The following is a 27045-nucleotide window of genomic DNA, read 5'->3' on the forward strand; positions in this document are numbered from 1 at the left end:
GGGGAGAGAAGCATGAGGCCCAGTCCAGGAGAGTTCCAGCATGGAGCTTCCCTTTTCCTCTCCCAGTGGAATGCTGAGGGAGGGGAACTTCCCTGTTGGGGCCTCTGGAGGGTGGAACAAATACCTACTGATTTTCTGTCTTCCTGCTTCTTGGCTCTGATGTGACCCAGTTTCAAAAATTGCACAGCAGTATAAATAAAGCACCAGCTTTCTCATAGACAGATTCAAAAGGGTGGCTTCAGTGATGTAGGTTAAATGGAAGTTTTTACCCAGAATTTCCTGCCTGGCCTCGGCCTATTTGCATACCAATGGATGTTTACCATGGCGGAGTCTCTAGTCAATCTGGGGTAGTGGGTGGAAAGCGGCGGCCATTCTCTCCTCCCCTCCATTCCTGATGTGTAATTGGTCTGGTGCCCACCAGTCACCAGGGATCCACCCCTGGAGTTCTTCCCAGAAGGGGTGAGCAGGGGCAGTGGGTGTGCCCTGAGGCTGGAGGGGCGGATGCTGCCGACTTGCAGGTTGCGGGCCAGAGAGGAAGGGCTTGGGAGCGCGCCAGGGTGAGCCGAGTGAGAGGGGGCAGAAAGCGCCAAGTGAGAGATTGAGCTGTGAGCAACAAGCCCCTTTCTCCCAACCTGCCCTTTCCCTTGTCATCCTTCGGTTTCTTCAGACTCAGAAAGAACCTGCCCTGGGTGGGCAATCCCCTTACTTTCAGAGCTACAAGGGAACCAAAGAGAACTGAAGGGAACTCAGAGTTTGAAGCTTGGGAAAGTGACTCCGTAAAGCTGTTGTGAGCTCAGGAGGTCACATTCCAAACCACACATGTCAATACTGAACCTGAAAAGGTAAACTGTAGACTTTGAAAGCTGAGTTCCAAGATAGAACACTGCTCATAGCCCAGGTTGGTTGCTGGATAGGTGACATATGCTAGATCCAAACAGCAGTACAAAGGCTTTGAAAATGGAACTGAACCAAAATTTTCAGAAAGCAGGTCATAACTTGAGCTTTGAATCTAGCCAAGTTGACTGTCTAGAAAACAAAGACTTCAACATTTAACATAGAATTTAGGTAAGATCAGGAATCTTATACTATAGTATTTGAAATTAAAAATTCCGCTAAAAATTATTTGGCACAGAAACAGCCAGGAAAATCTCAACTCTAGTGAGAAAAGGCAGTCAATAGATGTCAATGCCAAGGTAACACAGATGTTGGAATTACCTGACATAGACTTTGAAGCAGCTGTAATAAAAATGTAATAAAAATGTAATAAAAATAAAAAAGTTCACAGAAAAATCAGTGAACTTGAAGATAGATAAAATTATACAATCAGAACAGAAGAAAGAAATAGTATTTTAGAAGAATCATATTACCCAAGTTTAAGATTTACTCTAAAGATTCAGCATACAGATAATGTGGTATATATAAGGCAATAGGCTAGTGGAACAAAATAGGGAGTCTAGAAATAGACACATGCACAAATATGTCTAAATTTATGTTTGATAGAGGTGCTAAAGCAAATCAGTAGAGAAGACACAGCCTTTTGGTTTTGGACATACATATCCGAAAAAAAGCACTTTTATAAATCCCACATATTATTAAAAAATTAACAAGTGGAACAAACATGTAAATATAAAATATAAAACTATATAATGTTTGAAAGACAACATTAGAAATCTTTATGGCCTGGGATTAGACAAAGATTTCTTAAATATAATACCAAAAACAAATCCAGAGAAGAAAAAAACTGTTTAATTGGAATCTACCAAAATTAAAGTATTTTCCTCTATAAAATAACAGTGTTAAGAGAGTGAAAAGGCAAAGTACAGCCTGGGAGGAATTATTTGCAAATCACGTAGCCAACAAACAGCCTGCATCAAGAGTGTATAAAGAACTCTCAAGACTCAACATTAAGAAAACAACCCAGTTTAAGAGTGGGTCTGAGACTTGAAGAAGCACTTCACTGCAGAAGAAATATGGATGATAACTAAAACACATGAAAAGATATCTACCATCACTAGCCATTGGGAAAATGTAAGTTGAAATCATGGCACACCTGTTACAATGAAATTAAAAAATATACCTACTGATAATATCAAGTGCTAGTGAGGATGTGAAATAATAGGATATAAAAATGGTACAGCTATTCTGGAAAAGAGTTTAGCAGTTCCTTGTAAAGTTAAACATACACTTACCATCTGAGTCCTACATATCCAGCAGTCTACTCTTAGATGATTTCCCATGAACTGAAAACTAATGTTCACACAAAAACCTGTATGTGGATATTTATAGATGCTCTGTTTGTAGTCATTAATAACTGGAAACAAGTCAAATGTCCTTCAGTGGCGAATGGATAAACACACCATGATACATCATATAACGGAACACTGATAACTCAGCAATAAAAACAAAGGAACAATTGATGCAAATACAACTTGGATGGATTTCAAAGGCATTTTGCGTGGTGAACAAAGTTCACCTCAGAGATTATACACTGTATGATTCCATTTGTATGACATTCTCAAAAAGGCAACACAATAATGATAGACAACAGAACAGTGGTGTGTGTGTGTTAGGGTGGAGAGAATGTGACTGTGTAAAAGGCTAGCATGGAGAGGTTTTTTGGGTGATGGGATTGTTCTGTATCCTATAGCTTTTATTTTCATCACATAGGTTAAGTCACCGTAATGATGATTCCATAGTCAGAGTTTATCCTAGAAACAGGGCATAGGTTTTCTTATCTTCCAAAAATTAGATAAATGGATGGAAACCCACAGGCTTCAGGAAAATGCTCTTTTTCTATTAGGAAATTATTGTCCATGATATCTTAGGACAGAGGTCAACAATCTACAGCCCTCAGGCCAAATCCTGCATTCCACCAGTCTTTTTTAAGTCCAAGAGCTAAGAATGGTTTTTATACATTTAAATGGTAGGTAAAAAATCAAAACAAAAATATTGCATAGCACATGAAAAGTCTATGACATTCATATTTCAGTGCCCATAAGTAAAGTTTTATTAGGACATAGCCATGCTCATTCATTTACATACTGTCTATGGCTGCTTTTGAGCTATTATGGCAGCTTTGAGTAGTTGCAACAGAAACTTGTGTGGCCCATACAGCTTAAAATATTTATTGTTTAGCCCTTTGTGGAAAAAGTTTGCCAGTAATTGTTTTAGAATATTCCTTAGATAACATGCTTATTTTATTTACTAGAAATACCCCATGTAAATTATTAACTTTTGACAATTTTTTGAACAATTTTTTATAAAATTAAGGTTTACCTTTAAAATTCATAGTATTTCAGATATTGTCCCTTTTTTTCCCATCTTCAGGATTTCAGAGCTGATACGATTAAGCAAAGAAAGTTTAAAAGCACCAAAAAATGGGGAATCCATTATCATTTTTATTATCTGTGGGTGTTTATGGAATCTCTATATTAGTGGTTAATTATAGCAGCTCATTCCTGGGTGATGGGCTGTGAAACCAGAAGTTGTCAGAGATAAACACTGAAGAGTCTGATTTACTTGTTCATGAGTATACCATAAAATCCTCAGTTAAATCACATTTTATGACTATGGCCTCCAAGTTTTTAAATATAGCCTTTTGATTACTTCATAGTTGTAAAGGCTGGCTTTCTTTTTCCTGTGTGGCAGTGAGTAATTTATAATGTCTGTTAAGTGAACAGTATTTACCAAGTGCTATCAAACAAGATAAAGATATACTTCACTGTGTTTTTATAGTAGTGTAGATAGCTAGAGAAAATACATCTACTACTTAGGATTTTACTACATGGTATTTGGTTTCTAGGAAGTGCAAATCTGAAACAATTTTACTGCTATCCTACCTCTATTCATTCTTTGCTTAGTGTGTTTTTTAAGGCCATTTTGAATATCCTCTTTGAAAAGAAAAAAAGTGATATTATGAAATATGGTTTTCTTTAAATGCAGCTTAAAGGACTGTATTCTATGTGTTGGGGAGTTTATTTGCTGATCACATGAGGTATATTGAATCATGCCTTGACTTAGGTTCACCATGTGAGACTGTGTAACATAACAACTTGCATAAAAACTTGTATATTCATGGTCATTTCATAATTAAATGTAAAAATGAATGTGGAATTTATTGCAAAAATATGAAAGTATTAATTATAATTTATAGTTTCCCAAACATGTTGACATACATTACGGCAGTTGATTATAATAGCACAATATGAAATATACAAGGCAGGTTTAATCATCTTTATCTTACAAAGGAGGAAAATGAGGCTCACATTGGCTGAGCGACTTCCCTAATGGCACAGTTTATGAATGAGGGATTGAAGATTAGAACGGAGATATTCTAATTCCTCATCTGGAGACTATTCTGCTGTACCATGCCTGCCACCTTATTCCTTGTTAAGAAAAGGACTTGTTTGTCCTATAAATGGTAATGTTCTTTCCAAACCAAGGAATGACTTCCATAAGTTAAAAGTCAGGAGTGCAATTATTTTATTTTATTTAAGCGTTAGTATTCCCTTCATCCCTATGCTTCTCAATCTCTAGATCTCAGCTGTATAATGAGATTGATCTATATCTATATCTATGTGTATAATACATATATTTTTATATAATTTCCTGTCTGAACTTGGTGGAGGAAATATTAAATGAAAGTGTCATAGGGGAAGCGGAAACACGTAACTCCCATTGTGATGTTAGCACAAACTGCTTGGGGGGTTGATATTCATGCTGTGTGGTTAGGACTGTTTCTGTATTGATCTATGTTTTAGCAACGCTAAACTTCAGACAGTACAAACACGACTAAAGTTTTGCTTAATATCAGAGGCAAGGTAGATTTTCACGACTGACTCATGTAATGAACATTTTAGAATGTATTAAGGTGGCAAGTTATAATTTTTCACCTACCAACCTGTGAACATTAGATGCAGGCATACCTCAGAGATACTGTGGGCTCAGTTCCATGCCACCGCAGTATAACTAATATCCCAATAAATTAAGTCAAATGAATTGTTTTGGTTTCCCAGTGCATATAAAAGCCATGTTTACATAATGTTGTAGTCCATGAAGTGTGCAATAGGATGATGTCTAAAGAAACAGTGGACATATGTATAGTGTGTGGGTGGGCACGGGGAGGTCTGTGTAACACAGAGAAGATAAGTAGTGATTTTACAGCATCTTACTACGTTGATGGACAGTGACTGTGAAGGGGTATGTGGGGGGGACTTGGTGAAGGGGGGAGCCTAGTAAACATAATGTCCTTCATGTAATTGTAGATTAATGATACCAAAAAAAGAAACAGTGGACATGCCTTAATTAAAAATACCTTATTGCTGAGAAATGCTTACCATCATCTGAGCTTTCAGTGAGTTGTCATCTGCTGGCATGGGGTCTTGCTTCAATGCTGATGGTTGCTTACTAATCAGGGTGGTGGCTGCTGAAGGGTGGGCGGCTGTGGCAATTTCTTAAAATAAGACAGTGATGAAGTTGTAACCCAATCAGTTAACTCTTCCTTTCACAAACGATTTCCTTGTAGCATGTTATGCTGTTTGATAGCAATTTACCCACAGAACTTCTTTCAAAAGTGGAGTCAGTTCCCTCCAACCCTGTTGCTGCTTTATCCACTCAATTTATGTAATATTCTAAGTCCTTGACCTGCAGTCAATGTAATTAATATACATTTTCACGTAGTTACCTTTTTTTTTCCTTTGGTGACAAGTACACCTAAAATCTACTCTTTTAGCATATTTCCAGTGTTCAATAAAGTATTAATAACTATAGTCTTCATGTATGCACATTAGATCTCTGGAGTCTGGACATATTCATCCTATGTAACTTTTGACCAACATCTCCCCACTTCTCTGACCTCCTTAGACCTCCTGGTAAACAATGTTCTACTCTTTGCCTCTGTCACTTAAACCTATTTTTTTTTTTTTTTTAAGATTCCAGATATAAGTGAGAACATACAGTGTCTGTCTTTCTCTCTCTGGCTTACTTCGCTTCCATAATGTCCTCCAGATTCATCCATATGATTGCAAATGTCAGGATTTCCTTCTTTCTCATGGCTGAATAACATTCCATTGTGTTACATATCCACATCTCCTTTATCCATCCATCTATTGACAGACACTTAAGTTGTTTTCATGTCTTGATATTATGAATAACACTTCAATGAACTTGAGAGTATAGATGATTCTTTGATACACTGATTTCATTTCTTTCAGGTAAATACCCAGCAGTGAGATTGCTGGATCATATGGTAATTCTGTTTTTAATTTTTTAAGGAATCTTCATACTGTTTTCCATAGAGGCTGCACCATTTTGCATTCCCACCAACAGTGCACAAGGGTGCCCTTTTCTTCACATCCTCGCCAACACTTGTTATCATTGTCTATTTCATAATAGTCAGTCTGACAGGTATGAGGTGATATCTCATTGTGGTTTTGATTTGTACGTCCCTAATGATAGGATGTTGAGCACCATCTTTCTCATTTATCTCCTTCCAATCTCCTCCACTCACTTTTCTCCTGTTTCCTAAACTATGCAAAATGTACCTCAATTTCAGAGCCTTTTCATGTAACAGTTCTTCTTGGAATGTGTTTTACCTATATGTTCATGTATGTTTTTCTCACTTTATTCACTTCTTTGACCTTATTGAAAAGGACTTCCTTGACCACACTTTAAAAAATCAATCTCTCATCTCTCTCTTTCTCTTCCTACTTTGTTTTATTTTCTTCTTTAGCACTTAGCACTGCTTGGCATCATATAGTTATTGTCAGTCTTCCCTTACTAGAATGTATGTTTGACAAAAACAGCCTGTTTACTACTGGGCTAGTGACACAGTAGCTTCTTAATAAATAAGTGTTGAATAACTAAATGAATGAATGAATCTGCATACTCTCCTCAGAGGCTTTGGTAGTCTGGCCATTGGTACCACATATTCCACATTGTGAAACAGCTTTAGTCTGGGTTCCCTCCAAAGCAGAGCTGCAAATAAAGATTGTGTGTAGATAGATTATTGGAATGTGATCTTGGGAGAAAGATGAGGGATGGAGGAACTAAGCAGTGAAAGAGGGAAAGCCATTATAGGACAACTGAACCACTGCCCCCAGCCTCTGATGGGGCAGTCCCACAGGACCATCTGAGTAAGACCCTTCCCATCTGGTTTAGGTGGGTCCTCTGGGGCATCAGTTCCCCTGAACTTCTGGGTTGCTTACTTATGAGTGCCAAGAGACTAACAACCAGAGTTTCACTTGATGACATCAGAGAAGCCCTGAGGTAGGAAGCCAGAAGTACACGGCACTGGCCAAGGTGAGGGGCTGCCAAGTTGCTTATGTACAAAGTTGGACAAAATCCAGAACTAGTTGCTATAGCAATGGCTGGAATAAGAGATAAGACCTGGAGGCTATGAAGTGATACACAGCGGGCATTCAATACAGCCCCTTTCCTCAGGTCCACCATGCTCTACAAACATCCCTTCAAGTTGTAATCTATCTACACACAATCTTTATCTGCAGCTCTGCTTTGGAGGGAACCCAGACTAAAGCTGTTTCACAATGTGGAATATGTGGTACCAATGGCCAGACTACCAAAGCCTCTGAGGAGAGTATGCAGATACCAGGCACAGTATCTGCAGAGACTCTCTGCTCTTTCATGCCCATTCTGGATTTCCTTTGCTTTTGACCAGCAGTGTGGCTGATCTAGATTGTTTTCCTGTGGGCTGAGCCAGAACTTCATCCCTGAGAGTGTGAGACCTTGGCTGCCACGGCCTTGTCAGGCTGCGATCACTGAAGTGTCCGTGCACAGTCATTACCGGACGTCGTCCCAGAACAGCATCTTTGTTGCCTTCTATTGAATCTTAAAATTAGTGTCACACCTTTTTAGGTTTTGTTCTAACAGTATACCCTACCTCTAAGTACCACTATTTATATCATCCAACTTTTACAGCATTATAAACAACTACGGATCTACAGTAACAGGCACCAAGTGTTTATTTCTTGCTCACACATCTTTAGATCTGCTGGCGCCAGTTGGGACAGTTCTGCTCCGTGCATATTATTCTGGGACCTGCAAGTGAAGGGGCAGATAAGTGAGGTATTTTTTTTTTTTTTCTCATGGGAATGTCTGAAGCACAAGAGGGCAGATTTCAAGTTTCTGCTTGTGTCGTGTCTACAATATCCCAACTGGCAAACCAAGTCATGTGGCCAAGTTGAAAAATCAGTGTGAGAGAGGAGAGTCTGCCTGCCATGAGGACCAGCATGGATAATACCACACCACCGATACCAATAGTTCAGTCTACCACAGGGAGTAAAACAGAACAGGAGAGAAAGTCAGTGTAAGAATTTGTTCCTGAGTTAGGCTCAGCTACAGGCAGTTGGTGAGATTCCACAGGACCTCCTGAGCAATGCTGAAAGATGCTTAAACCATCTGTCAGGGGAAAGAAAGGGACAGGTCTCTATAGTCCCTTCTGGGTTGCACGTGTGTGAGGGCTGAGCAGGTCCCAGGGATGCTCCTTGCCGTGGTGGTACAGAGGCTCTTGGGCAGGAGGGAGCAGGCCAGTGTGTAGCCCTGCAGCAGCACGCTGTCACCTTTCACCTGTGTGGACTAGTCACATCATAAAGATTTGAAATGCACAGGGGCTTTTTGTTACTAGGCCACACCAGTATCTTTAATACTGGTGCATCTTTCCTGACCCCCTAGCCCCACATACCAGCGAACACTTAATTCTGGGTCTCATTTCAGTAGAATCTGGCTCCTAATGATGCTTTAATCTGATATATTAAATGCTGGTTGGCTGAGGCTTTGGGTGTTACCCTTCAGATATTTGTATTTTAAGAACGGGCACATTGCAGTGTGTGCTTCTGACTAGGGTCGATTTACAATCCTGCCTGAAACAACTGAAAAAATCCACAGAATATATCAGATGACAGTTTACAAAGCATTGGCTATCAAGCAAGGAAGGTACAGTGATACACTAGGGGAAAGAAACAGATGAGAGAAGTCTTACAATTGGCCCAACTCGCTGCCTGGAAAGAATTTAAAGGACACAGTGCCTGCCATGGAAACACATGTAGAGCCTGGTAGTCTTGTTTGGAGGAGACAGAGAGAGAAGTCCAGGGAGACCAAATCAGGTAGAGTTTGCAGGACAGAGTATGAGGTAGGAGAGAGCACTGCACAAAAAGAGACAGCTTTGGAGAACTGTTGAAGGTCCAACTTAATTCTTGAGCTGAGTATTAATCAGTGCAGGGAAAGAACCATGTGCAAGGAGCAGAGGGAAAATCTCAAGTACTCATGCAGGGCAAACGTGTATAGCTCCTCTTGCCACCAGCCAAAGTAGAAAATTTCATAATTCATGGGGCTTCAAGGTTGAGTACTTAGAAGAGGTTTGCCTTAGTAAAGGGACAAAAATTTTTCTAAACACTGCTCTATCTGGTCCTGCCCAAAATAGCTTAAAAGCAAGATCTGAAATGATTACAGTGTTTCTTAGAACAAAGCTGATGAGCATTTATGGGAAAACAAATGTTGTCTAACAACTAAAAACATGAAATTCTCAATTTATAGTATCCAGTCAAAAGTTACCAGGCAAGGAAAAAAAGCAAGAACATACAATCCATAATGAAGAGAAAAATCAGTCAATGAAACTTGGCTCAGATATGACAGAGATACTGGACTTACAGGCAAGGACTTTAAAGTCCTCTCTTCTCTATATTCAAAAGTTAAGGCCTGGAAGGTATATAAAAGACCAAAACTGAACTTCTAAATGAAAACTAGAATGTGTGAGATGAAAATTCTACTGGATATGATTAATGGAAGATAAACTTGCAGAAGGAAAGATTAATGAACTTGAACAAATTGTAACAGAGAGTATAGAAAATGGAGTGGAGAGGAAACAGGATGGAATAAAACTGAGCTATGAAACGACTTCAAGCCTCTGGCTCCTGCAGGGGGCATGGCTTCCCTGGTGCCCACCTTCGATGGTGTAGGTGCCTCCTACTGCAGGGAGCCCCTGAGGCAGGGCAGGCCTTCCTCACACCCGGCTCCTGCAGTAAGTGGCAGTCAGACGCTCTCTGTGGCCAGCAGCCTCTCCCCACTCCCTCTCAGTTCTATCATGGAGTAACTCTAATGACACATTTCCCCATGAACAGCGTTCCTTGGATGTTGGATTTCTATCGATTTTTACTGGTGTGTGCCGTAGTGACTAGTCTGTCATTGATGAGCCACACCATGCCTTCTACACCAAGGTCTGGATTACAGCCCTCGAGCAGGGGCGCGTCTTCCTTGAGTGCTCTGTGTCAGCCCTAGGGGTTGTGGTTGCTCCTAATATCTGTGATTCCTATTTTATTTAGACTTCGCTTCTTATAAGCCAGTACCTCATCCTCCAGTCCCCTGTTTAGTTCATCATTCTTTATATTAAACTTCCCTGTTTAAATTTCTATTTCCTCATTAGACCTTGACTAACATAGTTTCTAACTCATTCTCTGAGTCTAGAGTTGCTCTGATACCAAATGCCAAATAAAGACATTATAAGAAAACTACAAAATAACATCCCTCATGAATATAAATGCAAACTCTAATAAAAATTTTAGGAAATCACATATGTACAATATATGTAAAAAAGCGATACATTATGATGAGTAGAATTTATCCAAGGAATGAAAGGCCAGTCAACATTAAAAAAATTTCAAACTAAAAATGAAAAAAATCATGTGATAATCTAATTCAATAAATGCAGAAAAAGGAATTATCTAAATCTACCATCTCATACAGAAAATTCTCTAAGCAAACCAGAAATGTAAGCAAAATCCCTCTATGCTAAAACCATAGAGGCATCTTTGTTGAAAAATTTACAGCTAACATCATACTTAATTGTGAAAGACTGAGTGATTTCCCCTTTGATATCACTGACAAGACAAGGATGTCCACTCTTACCAGTTCTATTCAACATGTACCTGAAACTGGTCAGTGCATTCAGGCCAGGAAAAGAAACAAAAGGCATCTACATAGGAAATAAATAAATAAGCTATTCTTTATGTTCAGATGACATCTCAGTCTATGTGGAAAATCTGATGGAGGGGACCCAAAAGCTACTGGAGCTAATAATTGAGTCTAGCAAGATTGCAGAATACAAGACCAATATAGAAAATCAATTATATTTCTACATACTAGCAATGAACATCCAGAAATTGAAATTAGAAATACCATTTACAGTGGCATGAAAATATGAGGTAGTCAGGGATAAATCTGACAAAAGATATGAAAGACCTGTACCAAAATCTACAAAATATTGCTGAGGGAAAATGAAAGAAGATACACATAACTGGAGAGCTATACCACGTTCATCATTGGGAGACTCAATATTGTTAAGATGACTATCTATCCAAATTGATCTATTATCTAAATGCAATGCCAACCAAATCCCAGCAGGCTTTTTTATAGAAATTCACAGACCAATTTAAAATTCATGTGGAAATGCAAAGGATCTAGAATAGCAAGAACAACTTGGAAAATATCATTATGGAAATGCACATTACTTTTTTCAAAGAGGGGTTTCAAAAGGGCACATGGAATCTTTTCAGTGTTGGGTATGTTCATTATCTTAATGGTAGTGGTGGTTTGACAGATGCATACATATATTAAAATTTAACAGTTTATACACTTAAATATGCATAGCTTTTTGTATTTCGATTATGCCTCAATAAATCTACTTTTAGAAAGGAAGAGGTACATTAAGAAGTCTTTAAGATATGTTTAAGAGGCAGAGAAACTTCTAAAGATAGAAACTAGACACTGAGGCATATATGCGGGGTATGAGGAAGATGGAGATGCCTATTTTGGCCTCTTTGAATTGTGTCCTTTTATGGCTAATATCAATGTGGCTAGTCCTTTTGTGCTACCATTGATCACTTCTAGCCTTTTCCTTCCCATCTCCTCAGTTGTACTCATGAAAGAAAAAAAAAAAGTGGCAGGCCTGGGCAGGCTTGATGGATGAAAGGTGTGGATCATCATCGTCTTCTTGATGGAGATAAATGTGCTACTTTGTTCTTGTTCTTGAAGTCCCACTATGTGTACACCTCAGGTGAACACTAACCACTTTAGAGATTGACTTTAGGAGGAGAAAGCCTTGATGGATCATAAATATGCTTCATAGGAGGTCTCACACTAGCTTCTTTTCTTTTCCTCCCTTTGTCCCTCCATCCCTCTGTTCTTTGGTTCCCCCTTCTTCTCTTTCATCATTTCTTCCACCTTCCTTTATTTCTTTTTTCCTATAGTATAGCTTCATCATCTTTTCCTGAAAAGTCATGGACAGACTGGGGAATGAGAATGACTGTCTCTGTTTTTTAATTACTTTATTTAAAAATAACTTGTTCATGGATGAAATGTACTCAGCCATCAGTAGTGCAGATGCTTTTAAGGTAATAAACTAAAGATGAAAACTCAGACACTATGGAAGGAAGAAGTTGCCTCAGCATAAAAAGAACAGTTATGATGGATATTTGATGTTCAAGGTCAAGATTGTTGCTTGGTTTGAGTGAAAAACTAACCACAACAACACATTTTTTTAGCCTTTTTTCTTGCTTAGATTAAGAAAAGCAAACAAGTTCACTAAAAACTCCAAAAGGGAATAGTGAATGCAGCCTGAACCAATTCTAGGAAATCTGAACTTGAAATAACTTAAGTTCTGTCGCAGCATTAATATTTAGTATCTATGTAGCACTATATTGCCCAGAGGTTCATTATCATCCAAGTTATGCTCCTTCACAACTTTTAAGATTCCATGTATTCGTAGTCAAAATTCAAGTATCTTTGTTTAGTAACCAGTATTTCATTTTACTGATGATATTTTGATACTTGTAGAGAAAAAAACATCGTAGCCTCCTGAGCTATTTCTTAATAGGATTATGGGCTCTACTCCTATAGTTTAAGAAGCTGTATTTTTATGTCCATGCCACAGCTGTGCTAAGGCTTAAAATAAGAATTTAGCAACATGCTGACTCACCAAAGAGATTTTACAGTAGACACTGACTTGTAAGGAATTTGCACTCTGGTAAAATTAAATAGTAAATGAGTAAATGGATGTTTAGCATTGCCAGTGTTTCTGCCATAGGGCCTTGCATTTTATTCTGTATTAAGCACAGAAAGGTTGATTTGAGGCCCTGAGCAGTTCTATGAAGATGAAAGTCACCATCACTGACATTATTCATGAAAAAATATGAAAGGTCATCTGTCTCTCTTAAGGCTCATTTGGTGCAGTCTTAATGAGTGACAGATGAGCTGCAAGGGATTTGTAGCAGAGGGGCTGGGCCCTGTGAAAATTTGAATGGTGGCCTCTTCTCTGAAACACAGCCAAACATTTTCCCAGTCTTTCCCCATCATCCCACTGATGGTCCTCAGACCCTCTCATTTCCTTTGTTTCCTGGCATTTAAGAAATGTTATTTCTCTCAAGACTCTCTGCTAAGCCTTTTATTTCCACATTTTTTTTTTTGGTCACTTGAGGTAAATGATGGCTTCCTAAGGTTAAATGTATCCAAAAGACTATTGGTTAGGCCATGGTTTTGTTCATGTGCCCTTTTATGTAATCTACCTTGGTCTAACCTCTTAGCTGGATTAGCTGATTAGTCTCCCCTGTGTATATTTCTTGCTTTCTTTCATTCATGTCTTTTCCTAACACCTCCAGTCTGTTCTATATAAGGTCACCTGGCTCAGCCACACAGCCTTGTTTCCTATACATTTCCAAGGAATCTTGATTTACCTTCCTCCTCTAGTTTATTCTCTGTTTACTTGTAGAGGGACAGAGATGGGAAAGAGAGAGTCTTACATGGGACGGTCAAGAACTCTGCAAGATCAAGTCATTGTAAAGGGAGAGGAATCTGAAAACTGAGAAACCTGCCTGGAGGTGGCAGTGCTTTGACTGGGGGATCACGAGGGGGTGTGAACGGGGAAGGCAAGGTCCCTGAGAGGGGCCAAAGGGCCTCAGATCACTGAGATTGAAAGAAAGGAGTTGGGCATGGGATGTGCATTCAAAATAAATGACATTTAAGCATGAACCTGATTCATATGTCAGGTTCATATCAGGCTACCAGTGAAATGAGGCTTGAGCCTGATTTCATTTAAGCATGAACCTGATTCATATGTCAGATTCATATCAGGCTACCAGTGAAATGAGGCTTGAGAGACTGAGGTAGACTCATGGATACAATGCAGGCATGGAGAGCTGGCTTTCTGTCAGCTGCCAGTCCTCAACAGGGTTACTTGCTTCGGGCGGGCATGCTGCTAATTGCTGAATGTGGATGACTCACCTGCTCGTGGTGGGCAGGATCTAAAGCTCTTATTAGGGGGTTCTGGGTCTCTGGCTACCCCACTTTGGCTCAACCTCTCACACGGTGGAGGGAAGCCAACATGGTGAGACCAGAGTAAGCAGAGCCCGCTCATTGGCACTTGACAGCCTTTAGCAGCCAGAAATCAAATCCAGACGCCATGACACCATCTGAAGGAAGTCAAACTTACTGGGTTTGAAAGACTCATGGAACTGTTGAAACTAGATGGTTCCAGAAGCGAGTTATAGAACTCAACATTTTTTTTCTTTTTGACTGAATGGATTCTTTTTCTTTTTATAAGAAAAAGGTCCAACTGACTGCACCCATAGCTATCTTTGCTCAGTGCATTTCTGTAAATATATACATACATGTGTGCACATTCTTGTGAGGGTGCTCATTTTTGTGTGGGCAGGCGCAGGCATCTCATGTGCAAGGTTGTATATATCATATTCATAGAACAGCTGCCTTTCAGGACTTCCTTTTCGGTTCAGTCACACCAGGGATGCATTTCTGTGATCCTCCTTAGAGAAACATTTGGCCCTGCCAGGGTCCGTACACTGATCTAGCTCTTCTTGTTGCCTGTCCTGGTTCACCTTCTAGCACCTAAGGGTCTAGGTCTTCACGCTCTAGTGCCAAAGTGAAAGCGAGTGCATGGCAGAGCAGGGCTCAACCAGAGGGAGACCGCCCCAAACAGCACAGAAACTACGACACGGGATCCGTGTGCTTTCCACACTGTCTTCATGATCCTTCCAGTATTCTCGTTCTTTCTCTTCCTCCTTCTCTCTCTTTCTCCTACATTCCCCCCACCCCCACATGCCCCTTCCCAGTTGAGTACTCTCAGGGTGTTCATTTCTGCTAGGTTGTCCTAGGTAATACCTATAGGGTAGGTATTCAACCTCTTTGCAAATTGTGGATAGATACAGACAGATTCATAGATACTAATGAGACAGGAACTGTGGGTGTAGTCAGAGTAGGGTGAGGGCCTTCCGGGGGGGAAAAGCAGGGCAGAGTATTTTCAGTCAGAGCAATGTAACTACATGCAAGGAAACCTCCCCTGCTAAAACTCTATGTTTAACATTGAGCTCTAGAATCATTCTTAAGTAAAATTAATGTTCCCCAGATAAAGAAGAGTAGCGCATGTTTTATTATGCTAACCATTTATAATCATGTGTAAAGTTCTCTTTAGCATACTAAAAGGCCCAGGCCCATGTGCTGTCTTTCTCCTTCAGATCTGATGAAGTGATTTTGCAAACTGAGCAACTAATTTAGCAAGTAAGCCCAGGCATTAACAACACAGTAAAAAGCAGGGAGGATTCCACCTTAAAGATAAGATTGCATTTTAATACCCAAGAAGTTAAGACGTTAAAAATTCTTCACTTACTCTTTAGCAAACAATACCTCAGCCTACCCTGGGGGCTGAGCAGGTGGCCTTGTTTCATTTGACCCCAGACCAAGATGCTCTTATCCCACGGAGAAATCATCAGAGGAAGTTGCTTGTGTTAAGTTAATTCTAAATATTCAGAGACCACTTAACAAGTCCACACCCCTAAGCTCTTTTCACAGTCCCGAATATCCTCAACTGCCTATAAAAGTCCTAGACAATGCACCACCACGGACTCTCTTGTACCCTCCTGGCGTGAGCCCGGAGCTCTGTCCTTTCACTGTATCTCTAAATAAAAGCCTGTACCTTGCTCTCCTACCTTCACTGTTTGTGAAGCTCATTCTTTGGCTCCGCAAACAAGAACCCCGACATCACTAACAGATGAAACATTTGCTTTTCCAGATAATATATTAGCATAACTGTAGATGCAATGTCTTAATCAAAGACTAGTTCAAAGACAGACCTTTTCTAAAACCTGGCACAGTTGCATATTGTGGCTGGGGAGAGCAGATGTTTGAGGCAGACAGACTCTCCGGGTCCTCTGAGATCCCACCAACAGAAGCTCAGTTGTGCATTAAGCTCAGTTGTCCATGACTGAAGTCAGGCTGGTAGACTTGCTTGATCAAGGAGATTATGCTGTTTTTGAACTATACAGGACCTATCGCCCTCGCTGGGTGAATCAGCATTGACGCTCAGAAATCCATCAGGGTATCTCCTTGCAGTATAAATCAATAAAGGAAGATCATGGAATTAAACCATGTACAACCAAAAAGTTCAAGTTTCTTTCATGGGAGAGCCATTCTAGGTTGTGATCATAATGGGGTATTAAGTTGCTTTATGGTGTATGCTGGGATATTTTTCATTCTCCTTGCCAGATTAGGCAGCTGTCTTTACCAATAAATCTTGCAAAGTTCGCCACTTTGGAGGAGTCATCTGGTTCAAAGTAGAACTGTGCTTATAACCCCAGGAAAAAAATTTTAAAATCTCTGCTCTCTCTTAAATAGCCTCAGAGCAAGACATGTCAAAAATCTTACTTTGTATTCCACACTCCACATTCTTGCAGTAAAAACGTCCCCCTTAAGAGCTAACTCAAATCTTTTGCCACAGTCTAAGCCATTTTCCGAGCATGGCTAAAGTGAGAATTCACAATGTAAAATCCTTTCTCCAGCTTGAGGGGAGCTGTTATGTCTACTGAGACTTGAGCAGGGTCTCCTCATAAATGACTTCTAAAGAAGGGACAGACAGAGAATAAATATGCGCAGTATTCCTTTGGACTTTTCTGGCTTCTGAGAAGTGAGGATATATTTTATAATAAAATAAGGCAATGAAGATGTTCCTCAGGAGACCCTGGTGATGCACCTGTGTGACAGGGCAGGATGGGGTGCGGGGTGGGGGTGGTCTTCCTCCAGAGCAGAAGGAGAGAGCAGTGCTGGGTGACCATGAGTTCTGCTCCACTTGGCCACTGTCTGGGGATCCCTAGCCTCATCCTGGCCTGAGCATTAACCTCAATCCTGCTTTTTCCACAACGGCTTCCTCTCCCAGCTTCCTCTGCTGGCATTGTGCTCCAAAGCTCCGCAATGAGGAGGCAGCCTGCCACCGGGAGCCTGGCGACAGCCCTAGGTGAGCTGATTAGCTTTTAAGAGCAGACCTCCACCAGACAGGCAGGAGTCTAAAGAGTAAATAGAGGTGCTGGCCCTGGAATTTTTTTAAAGGCCCCCGAGGGGTTTCTTCACCGGTGTTTGAATTTCTATAGAAAAGCTCTGTGAACTCTTAAATTAAACCAAGTTGACCCCTTTCACACCCCGAGTTATTTGCAGTTCACAGGTCTTTGGAGAGTTCTAGTTTGCATACAGTTGAAAATGGGTCCCCTTTGGTAAAGGTAACCTCCTGTGGGGCTATTTGCATCAACACTACCTTGCTTTCCTGTCGCGTGGGAGGAAGATCTGAAATGGAAGCCGAAAGATGTGATCTAGTCGTACACAGGCCTTTGTGTTTCGGCACAGGGAAGGCGCCGGTAGGAATAACCTAGGAAAAGCCAGCTACTAGAAAGCAAATAAACGAGTTCCCTCTGTAATTAAATGCATTCTTCAGAATAACAACTGAGTCGTAGGAAGGAAGCCAGGTGACACCCTCCTCCCCAACCGAAACCGATGGCCTTTGCAGCTTTAACAACCCCGATCAGTCAAGAAGGCTGGCAGTGATTATAGCGCCCAGTTCCCGTTTTGCTCCATACCGGAGGAGTAATTAGGTTTAATAGCTTTCAGTGCCTGCAATCTGGTTTGCGTCAAACTCAAATCCGCTGCTAGTTCAGGTTTGCCGATCAGCACCTTGGATTTAGCCCTGGCCCTCTCGTACAAAACCGCGGTTAAGTTTGGTATCACGGCAAGTGTTAGATGGATGAAACCCACACAAACCTCATTTCCTGTGGCGGAAAATGTGCCCCTCTTTCCCAAGACTGGTAAACTCGGCTGATGTTTAGGGGAAACTTTGTGTGGCTTATTTATCAAGTAAAGGAGGATGGCTCTCTAGGCAAGCCTGATTTAATCACAGTGACTGAAAGCTGGATTCCACAGTACAAGTACAATAGACGTTGTAATCTAGAAGCAGGGGGAAGGTGGTAGAAGAAGGGCCAGACTTATATTCAGGAAAAAAATTTGGCTGATATTATACTTCACCCCTCTGCTCCTTTCTCTGCAGCTCGTTTGGAAGCTCACCATTCTCTCTTCTGGGTAGGAAAGTATAGTTGGTGCTGGAGCAGGGTAGGGACCTGGGACGAGCATCACCAACTTTTCCTGCCTGTGATGAAAAATGCCAAGATATAAACAGTATAGTAAGAACAGGAGGGACTCCATCTTCAGGCTAAGATTCCATTTTAAAAACCAGGGAGTTAGGAGGTAAGATTCCTAACATATTCTTTGGTAATCAGAAAATAACCCACCCTATCTTAAGGCAGGACAAGCAGTCCTAACCGACTTGTTCCCAGTGCTTGAGGGAAACCACTATCTTGGAGAGGAACTGGGTCAATAAATTCCTTGTGTTGAGTGTTAAGTTTATTCTACAGAATTATCTAGAGGACTGACTGGATAGTGACATGATGTCTCTCACTGGAGACAGACATCATGAGACCACATGTCAAGACTATACCCCTCACTCCCTGCCATCCTTTGTTTCATTCTTGAAAGCCTTAAAAGACAGAATCCTAAGCCCTTAAGTGCACTTCCTCTCTGCGGTTGCTTGCACTCCCCTTTCTTTGAGTGTGTACTTTTTAAATAAAGCCTTGTCACTGTCCAATTTACTGTCTACTGTCTCTGTGCTCTTCCAGGGGTAAGTGTCTTTGTCACTTTGCTATTTTATTCTAGTTTCCAGACTTAACCACAAGTCTTCACTCCTTCTGTCTTACTTCAGACAATTAGGGAAGGGCTACTGAGATCTCTGATTTGGGCTTGCAAGTTCCTGTCACTTGAGTGACCCAGACAGGACTGCAGCTGTATGATCATGCTCTTAGTAGCCTGCCTGGAAATCTCCTTTCTTTGCCTTTAGGAAATTCTCAGAATATAATCTCACTCCATCCAGTGCTCTGCAGCTCCCCCAAATCCAGGGGTGGTAGGGGCTTAGTTCCCATGCCATGCAGATTCAAGTGGATACTGGACACCAGGTGATCTGATTTAGGAGTTGGCAAGGGATCTGTGCTATGTCGAGCAGGAGTTCAATGATCTTCCCTTTCCTTCCTTTGTTCTTCCTTGCTCTCTGCTGCCTGCAAGGCAGGTGCTATTCCCTGCTACTCTCGCTTTTTATGAATTCCTTCCTTACCTACACTCGTCTGACCTGCTTGAGAAATCTTTCTCTTTCAGAGTCAAGAACTCTGCCCCATCCAGGTTGAGGTTTCTCCTAGTGCTTTACCTAGTGCACAAGGAGAGAGCTCCCCAGAGGCAGATGCCTGACAACAGAGTAGCTGTTGGTAGTGATAGTGCTGGAGTGTGATTGGAGTGGGGAGAAGGCCAGTAAGCAAGAGGATTTCAGAAGAGAAAGGAGCCATCAATCACGTCTTTAAGTCATTTACACCTTACTTGGAAAATATGACAAAGACCCATGAAAAAGACAGGAAAACCCATTCATGCAGAAGATTGTGTCATCAGCACTTGATACATGGTAAGCACTCAACATGTGTGAGATGAAAGAATAAGTGGGTAGAATAAAAGATGGCTGGCTGGCTAGTACTTTAGTAGGAGAAGAGGTTGTCATCACTGAGGCATTCTGCTGGAAATGAAATTAACTGTCCATCTCTTGCTTGGAAGAAAACCATGGGCTGTATTTCTTAGTAGTATAGCCAAATCTGAATACATTTAATATGTGAACAGATTAGGTAGTAGGTGGTGACTAAGCCCCTTTATTCCTATGCAGTAAAATTATACTTAATTTAAGCTTCAGGCAAAAATAATTCTATGCATGTGATACAGAAATTAAATTATAAAATGTAGAAATTGTCAAGTGCCAGTTTTGTGTAGTCTAAGGGCATGCACAGGGAGAACAAGGTGTGTTGGCAACAGAGAAAGAAGTGACTAAGAGGACTGGCACCGAGCCCTAAAGATAGGAGGAAAAAATAAAAAGTCTGTATTACATTAGGTTGGAGGTACTTGTATGGGAATCAACATTTTTCTGGGCCTGGACTCAGTCTTTGAAGATCTAGGTCACTGTTGCTCTCTCTGGGAAACCTTCCTAAGTGTGTAGTCATTCCTTTCTCTGCAATTCCCCAGAGCTTCTTACTGTATTGCAATCAATTATTTGCCTCCCTTTGCAAGAGTAAAAATCCAGCACATGTCAGTAGTCAACAACTGTTTGGTCATTATAGATCATGAGCTAGTTTCCTTCAAATAAACCATCTTATGGAATCCTTGCAACAAGTCTTTAATTCTCATCATATATATGAGGACCTCAGCCTAAAAGGGCCTGTGATGTGTGTGGTAAGAGTTATAGGCAGACTTCAAACCAGAGGTTTCCAGACACCAGGTCCACTGTTCTTTGTTCCATAGCAATTCCATTCTCTAGAGCAGTGCTTTCCAGTGGGATCATAATGTAAGCCATATGTGAAATTTAAACATTTTCAGTAGCCACATTAAAAAAAAATAAAGGAAACAGGTCAAATTAAATTTTTGTAATAATGTTTTTATTTGAGAATAAGTTTTAGGTTTACAGAAAAGTTGTGAACATAGTACAGACATTCCTGTTACCCCAAACACGATTTCCCTTAGTGCTAACATCTTACAGTAGTATGGTGTACTTGTCACAACTAATAAATCCATAATGATACATTATTATTGACTAACATCCATACTTTATTCAGATTTCCTTCATTTTTACCTAATGTCCTTTTTCTGTTCTGGGATCCCACCAAGCCATCTATCATATCTCCTTAGATTCCTTTGATATGATAGCGTCTCAGATTTTCTTTGATTTGATGATTTTGACAGTTTTAAGGATACTGCTCAGGAATTTTGTAGAAGGTCCCTGAATTCAAGTTTGTCTGATGTTTTTCTCATGATCATACAAAGGTTTGTGATATTGTGATTTGTAATAAATATATACTTGGTCTTTGTCCCTGTCTCTGGCACAGAGCTCCTAAAACCCTTAGTATTTCATGGGTGATAAGAGCAATAAAGTTATCTTGCTATTCATAACAAACCCCTTTTAACCACATCTGGGTTTATGTTAATGAGGCATTTTTGGAAAGCACTTAAGGATGGGGGCTTGTTGCCAGAGGAACCAACCATGTGTTTGGAGGATTGGAACATTTAGTCCCACCATCTGAACTCCAGGGAGGGGAGAGGGGCTGGAGATTGAACCAATTGTTAATCACCAGTGATTTAATCAGTCATCCTATGTAATGAGCCTCCACAAAACCCCCGAAGGAGGTGGTTCAGAGAGCTTCCAGGCTATGAACCAGAATGCTTCCACATACAGGGCCACAAACTCCACAGGGAGAAGCATCTGTTCATGCCTGCCCTTTAATATACTTTGTAATAAACTGGTAGTCTAGTTAGTGCAATGTTTCTCTGAGTTCTTTGAGCTGCTCTAGCAAATTAATTGAAACCAAGCAGGGGGTCGTTGGAAATCCCAGTCAAAAGCACAGGTGACAACCCAGACTTTGGGTTGGTATCTGAAATGGAATGGCCAAGGGGTCAGTCTTGCAGGTCTGGGACCTTAACCTGTGGAATCTGATGCAGTCTTCATGTATATAGTATTGGAACTGAGTTCATTGCTTGCAGTAGTGGTAAAAACACATAGGTCATAGAGGTTATGAATGTTGGGGGGGAAGACCACGGCATTATACTGGTTTTCTCATTACATTGTATCAAGGGTACATGACTTACCATCGTTGATGCTAACCTTGATCCCCTGGCCGAAGATGTGTTTGTCAGGTGTCCCCACTGTAAAGTACTTTCCCACCTTTTACACACTGTACTCTTTGAAAGGAAGACTTGAGGAAGGAATATCTACATAAATTGTTTGGAATTCTGTGTGGGAGATTTATCTATTCCCCTTCATTTATTTGTTTACTGAAAGTAAATAAATGCACCATTTATTTCTATACAGTCATAACTATTTTAATAACATTAATTTAGATATATATGTATTTTATTTAACCCCACAGATGAAAAATGTTACCATTTCAATCCATAATCAATATAAAACATTATTTACAAGGTGTTGTTCATTTTGTTTCCACAAAAAGTCTTCGAAGTCTGACAGGTGATTTACACTTACAATACACATCAATTTGGATGTTAAATTTTCATCAGAGATACTTGATCTATATTTATTTAGACTTAGAATTTGATGTTGAAAAACTAGGTTCACATAGCAAGTACCTAAACATACCTAAACATTGTCCAATAGTTGAAGCAGATATCAAAAAGGCATTTTCCTTTAGTGTTTGTATCCATTTAACAAAATTGGTTAATCTTTTTTGGAACTGACTTCACAGGAATTCAAAACTACATTCCAATGAAGTAAACTCACTAAGTCTAGTGTCAACCTCAGTATGACTGCCATCAAATTCAAAGTGGTATTTTATAAATGAAAAGTATCTGTAAATGTATCACCCTTAACAAAGTATTATTCAGCATTAGTTTTGGCAGCAATCTATACAGTACTGTTGGTTCTATGTAAATTATAATTGTTATCTTTAACATGGTGACTCAGAACTAATTGCCAAATAATTACCATTGAGTTTTATTATGAAAAGTTCCTATTTCAACATAAGTTCCCACACTGTCTTGCTAGGTCACAAATTAGTTTTTACTTTCCTGGGAGCATCACAGTTAGCTCATTTACATGCAGTGTCATATGAGTGAGAAAACATAAATCACACTGTCATTTTTTTTGTGACATGAATCATACTGCCGTATTTTTGGTCTTTGATTATTGAATATTTGGCAAGCATTTCTTTTGTTTCAAGAAAATCGTGAATTAGAGTTAACATTATAGTAAATTTTTGTAAAACTCTTCTGCAGCTCAGCCAATAAGCATTTGCAGAGAATACAAGATAGTCTTCTGTTTCTTTCAACAGTTTCATGAATGGATGATTTTTCATAGCATTTGCTTATATACTGAATAATTTTAAGAACTCTATCCATGACACTTTTAGTGGAATTTGCCTTAAAAATAATCACAGATTTCAATATGTATCACATATTGGTATAAAACAGTAAACAGTCTCTTTTATTAGTAGTAATAATAATTATTTTGTTAGTATTAATACTAATTGTTAATAAATAATGTGAGTATTAATAGTCCCATAAATTCAGATTTTTTGATCTAATGTATCTAAAGCAATGTCTGTCATAATAGGAAGTAAATCTTTTTTCCATATTTTAGCTAAAGTTCTTTGATACTTTCAAAAGATTTCAAATAGCTCTGCCAATTCCCATTTTAGGCTGGGAATTGGTGTTTCTCTATAATTTAGAAACCCTTTGAGACAAAAGATAACCAAAGTATTAACCAGTCTGTGACTTACACAACTCAACCCAAACTAATGAAAAATACTTGCAATTTTTCCAATTTTGAATCAATTATTCTCTAATATTAGCAAGATTTTGGCTTCTATGTGCTGTTGTTTGGTGGCATAACATTTTTTACAACATCTTTTAAATTTTTCTTCATAATTTTCCTATAAAATTTCAATAACTGAGATAACTTATTTTTACCATGTTTCCATCTAAAAATGGTGTTCTATTTTGTTAAGTATCCAAACCAGTGTAACAAAGTCAGCTCCTACTGAAAAATCATTTAACATTAAATGATAATCAGCGAACATTAAATCCGATTTCAGTAAATGATTTTCACTGAATGCTTCTGACTATTCACATTTCTTACCCATTCACAATTCTTTTTGCTGAAAATGTCAGTTAACTTTGCCTACTTAATTTTGTATAACTTTTTTAATGCAACAAAGAAGCAGTTTTTCAATTTGCTCTGCTGTAGCAAATTGTAATTGCCATTCTTTGTAAAAACTCCATCTTCTTCCAGTGTCTTTTTTTTACATTATATTAGGGTCATAACACTGGCTTCTAATTTCCACTTGATTCGGCATGAGTAGTATGTCTTCATTTTAAATTAAAAACCTTGCCCATACATTCTTTTGTACTAGAAAAATAATTTAGTTCTGTTATTACAATAAGCCTTTCAGTTTAATTATTACGTATGAGTTCCATAGCTACCCTGCAACTTCTGCTGTCTATATATAATATTCAAATAAACATATTACAATGTTACATTTGTGCATAGGAAAAAAAACATTAAAACTGAATCAAGCCATTGACACCTATTAGATTGGTCATGCATTTATGTGTATGCTAGAAATGACGCATGGGCCAGAAATACATACTATAATACAGTAATTATCTTACATAATGCAGGGGGTGAAGTAAAATGTAATCTGCTAAAACAATAAAGTAAGGTTTATTGGGAACATAGTTTATATTGCTTTAATTTTTTAATTTAAATTAATTAAAGTTAAATAAAATTAAAAATTCAATATAGTTACACAGAGTGTATTGTAAGTGTTCACTAGCCACATGTGGCTAGTGAATACCATTATTAACAGAGCAGCTCTAAAAGCCACAATCTACATGGTCTGACATTTATTTCAAGGTCAAGGTTTAAAGAGAAGAAAGCCCTTAATCCCTTAACTAGAGGGAAAAAATGAGTAGAGATAATTTATAGGAGTTTTCTTCCTCAGTATGCTTCGTGTAGTTTTGTTCCATGGGAAAAGTAAGAGAAAAGCAGAATTAGAAAAAAAGAGGCTGTAAAGTATATGTCCATAAAGTAGTTAGTAGCTGATTCAACTCATAGGAAGTAAATTTTCCTATATTTTATGCCAGATCTCAACCTAAGGCAGGAGGGATCTGATGCAGACACGCTTCCTTGGGTTTAGGATGTAAAAGAGAAATTTGTCTTGCCCTGTGAATGAATGACGATGACAAAGAGAAAGATTTTGACCCACCCACTATTCCAAAGGATCTTGTAAAGATCAGAGCTAGGCAATGATGGGATGCACTGCCTTAGTTGGGCTCAGGGTCTCTGCCACTGGATGTGTTCAACTATAGGCTGAGTACAGAATCTTGGATGTTCCAGTATTACATGGAGGAATGGACCTGGGGGACCCAGAAAGTTCACTCCAATCTTGACATTTTGCAAGTCAAAGTCAGAAAGGCATTAACTGGCTTTCTTTTCTTTTAGATTCAGATGCTTACTAGGTGTTCGAACTTACCTGTATTCCTTTTTTTTGGTCTGTGAAGTGGGTGGTGTTTTTGTATTTCATCCCAAATCCTAACTAGCAGAACTGTTCTGGTCATATAGATAAGCAAAATCCTTTGACAATTTCCCTATTGACTAATGCATGACTCACTTTGAGTCTATTTATGGACTTGATACCCTTCTCACTCCCAGAGCAGATTGGAAGCAGCTCACGGTAAAAACAATATACTTACATACTTTAGAAAGCAGGGCGAAATAAAGATTGTGTTAGGGTAGCAGAGTTATTTCCAAAGAGAGAAGAATCCATCTCCCCTGTGTCATTTTTATAAGATTGATTGGTGACTTGAGCCCAAGGTGTTTAAATTTAAATCAATTGTCTGTTAATGACACAGATGAGATTATCTTACTTTAAAAACGTAGTTGCATATTGAATTGTCTGAACACTGTAAGAACTCACCCATCCTTGAAGCACTATTTCTGAATGTCAATGAATAGCCAAAGTCAAAACAGAGGAAAGCAACATGACAAATTTCAAATTAACTTTTCCCAAATGCACAGTGTTTTCACATATTTAATGGATTTGATACACAGCTGCTCTAAGCAAGAATGTGCTTTATTAGAAAACCACATCAACTGACCTAATATAATTAAAATTGTTTGCTGCTACCATGTGAGTAATATGTTTTTAATTCATTGATTTACTTTAAGGCTCTTAAGCTATTATTTAAGAAATAACATTTCAAAGTGGTGTTTTACATTTAGAATTCACTCCCCTTTTATCCTTCCATCATCAATGTTGGCCTAGATAACCGTTGATGCAGTACTTATCATAATCTCTCTTTTCCATTATTTCTTCTATCCTTTATCTCCACAAAAGAATCTACCTTGGAGAAGACCTTGATACTGGGGCTCATCACCCCAGTCAGGAACCATGGAGGACTGCCACCTGTTAGTCTTCACCTCTAATCCATGGATGGTCCTCCTGACCACATGCTTTGTAGCTGTTACCACCTAGAGAGGGACACACACACATCTCTACAAGTTGAGGCAGAGACAGTGAGGAACTGAAGGCACAGAGAGAGAAAAGACAAGGCATCGCCTTAGAGTGGCTGAGTCCTCAGAGGGAGATGGGTGGCAGAACCAGTGAGTGGGCACAATGGACAAAGCAATAATAGCCTAGACTCTTCACCTGTCCTCCGTTTGTTCCAGGGAGCAGTGGCTGCAGAGATGGCTCAATGTCTGTCCAGGAATTCTTTCCCACTGGGCACTGCCTGCATGTGATTCTTCCCAGCATCCAGATTCGTTTGCTCTTTATCCTTCAGGCAAGACCCTAACTACTCAACTGATACTTTTCATTCAAGAATTCCTGCCTTTGCTCTACATTTCTAACCACCCTTCATGTCCCTTGCTGTCCACTTCCTTCTTACGAAGAGGGAAGTGGCCTTCTAACCTTCCTCACCTACTCAGATTTCTCACTCTCCCTTTTCTTTTACTTGCTCTCACATTGCTAATTTAACTCTGTAGTGGTTTCTTCTTGGATTCCCATGTGAATTTATCAGTTTTATACAGGCCATTATGCAGGTTAATAAGTTTGAAAGCTGATC

The 27045-nt window shown here is 39.4% G+C and overlaps 1 long non-coding RNA gene across 1 annotated transcript in view; it reads right to left on the reverse strand.

Annotated features, from left to right (window-relative positions):
- Positions 1-26816, reverse strand: part of LOC130680404 (uncharacterized) — a 37525-nt gene extending 10709 nt beyond the window's left edge. Inside the window, exons 1-2 of the long non-coding RNA XR_008993401.1 lie at positions 26631-26816; positions 18400-18481 (exon numbers count right to left, since the gene is read on the reverse strand). This is a non-coding gene — a long non-coding RNA (uncharacterized LOC130680404). The remainder of the gene's footprint in view (positions 1-18399; positions 18482-26630) is intronic.
- Positions 26817-27045: the final 229 nt, after the last annotated feature.

The sequence above is a fragment of the Manis pentadactyla genome, chromosome 13 (genome assembly GCF_030020395.1).
Source record: "Manis pentadactyla isolate mManPen7 chromosome 13, mManPen7.hap1, whole genome shotgun sequence".
In the NCBI taxonomy this organism is placed as follows: domain Eukaryota; kingdom Metazoa; phylum Chordata; class Mammalia; order Pholidota; family Manidae; genus Manis; species Manis pentadactyla.